Consider the following 4,842-nt stretch of genomic DNA (forward strand, 5'->3'; position numbering starts at 1 on the left):
AAATAAGTTATGATTAGTTACGTTAGTTAGATTAAGTCCTAGGAAGACCCTTGTTCTGTGGGGCATTGTATATAAGCTGGCCATTACAACCTTCAACTTAACCTATGGCATTGAAGTAGTTATGCCTATGGAATTCTTGGTGCCAAGATTAAGAGTTGTTGTACGGGAAAGGCTCACCAATACCCTAAGCCATTGGCTCTTCGAGCTAGAGAAACTAGATGAAACACATTTAAGAGCTGTGTATGGAAGCAATCATGCCTATGGAATTCTTGGTGCCAAGAATACGAGTTGTTGTACGGGAAAGGCTCACCCCAATACCCTAAGCCATTGGCTCTTCGAGTTGGAGAAACTAGATGAAACACATCTAAGAGCCGTGTATGGAATGATTGTTGAAAAACTAGGTGCAAGCAATGGTTTGATGACTAGCTCAAGGACAAGGAGATGAATGAGGGGGATATGGTCCTCCTCTACAACACTAAAAACCACAAGAAGAAACTCAAACACAAAGGAATAGGACATTTCCTAGGTAGTGATTGAAATAATCCCACAATGCATAGTGCGCATTGAAACTCTCAACGGTGTCGAGATGGCTGGTTATTTCAATGGTAGCAAACTGCGATGCTACTATGGCCCACCACTCATGCAAAATGCCTTAAGGGCAATACACCTCAAAAAGAAGGAGAAGCATAAACACGATAAGATGAAGAAAACAACACAACATGAAACCAAGGAATGGTAAGAAAAACTTAGAGTCCAACAGATTGTTGTTAATATGGCCCAAGTAGTTGACCTTGAGGAAGAGGACTGGGAAGTGAAACCTTCATGCCTGTGGTTGGGAATGACCACTCTGACAAGTTTCACACAAAAACTAGCACTTGTTTGATATAGGTACTAACCACAACTTAATGTCCTATGCTACATGACATTCTCTCGAAAGGCCAATCTTACTACCCACCCCATCCACCATCACTAATGTTACTTCGCATTCTATCAAATGTTCAGGTGTTGTTACAATTCTATTTCACATTGGGAATAACCCATTGGAAGGCAAGTTCTATGCCATGCCTTCAGGTGTCATATTGATTAGGACTTTAAGGATGGCCACACTGGCCTAAGGGCAGGAGGTGATGTCCTTATGTGACAGACAAAGATCCAAATCTGCCAATCTCAACTCCACAAGGTGACCAATCCTTTGCATCAACCCACAATCACCATGCTTACCGACCAACATAGAACTATGCCACAATCACCTTGCTTATCGACCAACATAGAACTATGCCACCAAAGAAGAGGCCAAGATATCCCATCCACTTAACCCACAATCACCCTGCTTACCGACCAACATAGAACTATGCCACCAAAGAAGAGGCCAAGATATCCCATCCACTTAACCCACAATCACCCTGCTCACTGACCAACATAGAACTATGCCACACCAAAAAAGGGGCCTCTCCTTCACCAAGATACCCCATCTGCTTAAAGAGCACCATTCACACCCAGATCCTCCAGTAAGTTAAACCTCACCAACTGAGCCCACTAACACGTCTAACACTACTAAAGCCACTAACTTCCCACTAGGTGCCAGCTCGGCCACCATTCCACCCAACCCACTAATTCTCACTGTTGGGTGACCAAGAATATCCTCTCATTTCCCAGGGTTATTATGAGGGTGTTAACACCCTATGAATTCCCCAAAACCCAATTCTTTGGCAACCCAAATGCTCCTATACCTCTTCATATTGGCCAAACCTCACCAGCCACAAGACCATAAGGTCAAGGAGAACCTTTGGTGAAGACCCTCACCGTAAAATAAGTGGGTACCTAAACCTCTTCTCAGTGCCCAAAAGTTCTATGAAGGCAATCGGCAAATCTAGTTTACCTCCCGTGTGAGACTACCACCTGCTGTACCCTCCCTACTCCCAAGCCCCTAGCACTGCACCAATTCCAATGGAGGCCAAAGCTAGCCCCAGTTGTTGCCACCAATAGCACTCTACATGATAAGGGGGGAAAGCAAAGATCCAAGAGGAAGCCAAGGCCATGCAACCCCTGCTCACTATCTCCATTGATGATATCCCATCAACCTTGGCTACCCCACGTTCCCTTATCATCCAACTCCATCAATACACCCCTCCTCATTCTCTTGCCTCTCCACCCCTCATTATCCACTAGTACCTCCCTCATATGAAGCACCAAAGGTTTCATAACTCCATCAATACACCCCTCCTCATTCTCTTGCCTCTCCACCCCTCATTATCCACTAGTAGCTCCCTCCTATGAAGCACCAAAGGTTTCATAACAAGCTCCTAACCTTTCTCAAACCCTCGCCTTCTCACTTTTGCCACCAATTGGGCACGGAGACAGTACAAGACCCATAATGGGGTGCTGACCATGTAGTCTTAGGGTACAAAACCTATTCATAGGGTGTCCATTTTTTTTAAAATCGCTAAGTCAAAGAAAATAGTCGTTCACTCACCAAGCCACGACTGTTCACTCACCAAGCCACGCCCATTCATTCAAGAATCCATGGCCATTCCCTAAGAAAGCCATGACTATTTCCTTAGCCCCCCAACCATGGCCGTTCACTCATGAATCCATGGACGTTTGCCTGAGAAGCCATGACCATTCATTTAGAAAAACATGGCTGTTCATTCCTCAAGCCACGGCCACTGTGGTCAATCTAGTTGTTTTGCCACAACCGTTCCTCCAACAAGGAACACCCATTCCTCTGTGAAGCCACAGACGTACCTTCCTTGAAAATCTATATAAGGGCCCACTCCCATTCATTTCCCTCACTTTTCTTCTTGCCCCCCTAGCAAAACTTTTGCACTTGTTTCCTCTAGTTTTCACTACTTCCTCACCACATCTCTCATGGAACTCCTCTGTTGAAGTCATTTCTCACATCCCAAAAAAGAAGAGGAGACATGCTAGCCAAAGATTTGAGGAGTACGGAAAGCACCCCACCCAGCTTTCCTATTTGGGTGAAGCCCTCATGAAGAAGGTTGATGGCCATGCCATTCATAGCCTCATGAAGAATACACACAAGGTCGAGCATAAGCTACTCTATGACATAGATTCTTGTTATGAACCCTACCAAGTCACCCGCCTAGAGAGCAGATAGGGCTTGACACATTGCCCATTATGTAGCCATGGGGTACACCATGTGCGCGACATTTTCTAGCGGCCCACCATCAAGGATGTAGTAGAATGGTAGAATATTGCTCGTCAAGAGCTCGTTATACTACTTGCCTGTGCCCTTTCCTTCCTTCTCATAACCCACTGTGGGCAGACAAGTTCAATAGGTGTAACCTCTCGACTCTCACTCGTGTCCACCAAGGCATCACAATCAACTGGGCAGAGTATTTTCACAAAGAGCTCCATGCGATTTTCTCAAAACCCCAAGGCAAGATTGTGACCTCCTCATTACTAACCAAAGTACTATACCCCACTCCTGGTGGAGGACCTTCCACACCCCATCCACCTCCAGAGTAGCACCTCCATTTTGCCCCCTATTCAGGAACCCTAGCCCTCACCAACCTCACCCTCCTCCAAATGCTACCACCATGCATATCCTCAAGCGAAGGAGGAGGCCTGTTTTGCAAAGCCACAGAGGAGGAGGAACTTTGTTACACTACCCAGTTCCTTGAGGAGAACTTCTCCACACACCCATGTGGAAAGATTAGGAAGATTTACACATCAAGAAAGAGATTAACCCAGTCTTAAATCTAGCAATGAATCATAAATCCCTAATCCACTTACTACTTGAGTTCCTAATGTTACCCAAGTAAACTATGTGATTAATAAAATTATAGTCTAAGGTCTCCAAGTATTAAATCCACCATCCTAAGGTAGTGTGCCTACAACTAATGTAGATCTTCAACACCCTCTCTTGATCTACATACATATCTCACAAGGTGTGTAGACCAAGGTAATCACACAAAGTGAAAAAACACAAAAGATAGGTTACCCACTCGGTGTTTTATTAAAAATAACTTAGTCCACTAGCTAATACAAAAAGCCTTAGGCCCATTTCTAGAACAAGTTGTCTACAAGGTTTGCTTCATGCCTTGTAGTTTCTTCCTTCTTGCCTTTAGCTTTATTTGCCTCATCTCTCTTCTTCATGTAGCAATCCTTGATTACATGGATCTCTTTTTTGCATAGAAACAAGACCTTGGAGTCTTGAACTTTTTATTTTGACCATCTATCACAAAATTAGTCTCACTTGGGTGTTGGGGGGGTTGTTGTATCATTGGCAAGAGAAGTAGTTGAAGTAGAGGATTCCCTTCCTTCCAATCTTGTCTCCTCTAGAATGAGTGAAGATGACACTGTGACAAGGGTTAGATTGGGTTGATTTACAATAACACTGACACATTGCTCATATGTTGCAGTCATACTTGCAAGCAAAATGAAAACAACTTCTTCTTGAACTACCACACTAGCTCTAGTAAGCTGGTCTATTAGGCACCTTATGTCATTAATGTAGAAGCCACTGTGGTCTTCTCCTCTTTCTCCAATTCGTACAATTTCTTCCTTATGAAGAGATGAGATGCAGCCTTTACTTGACCAAAAATTTCTCTTAACCTTAGCCAAGCATCATTTGCAAGAACCCGGTGCCTAGAAGAACACGTACATGTTGAGATAGTGAGCAAGCGCATGAAATGGCCGAGATCCCAACATCCCTCAATCCACTCACCCATAAAGGGTTGTGGAGTGCTGTGGGAGGCCTGAGGGTCGTTTTACCCTTATACTAAGGGTTTTTAACCCTTCACACAACAGATGGGATAATACCCATGCTACGTGGCACAGCAGGAGGAGGAGACGACTTCTTCCAACACCTCCCCTGAT

This window comes from Cibotium barometz, chromosome 64 (genome assembly GCF_041138505.1).
Source record: "Cibotium barometz isolate CiBa-2024 chromosome 64, ASM4113850v1, whole genome shotgun sequence".
NCBI lineage: Eukaryota > Viridiplantae > Streptophyta > Polypodiopsida > Cyatheales > Cibotiaceae > Cibotium > Cibotium barometz.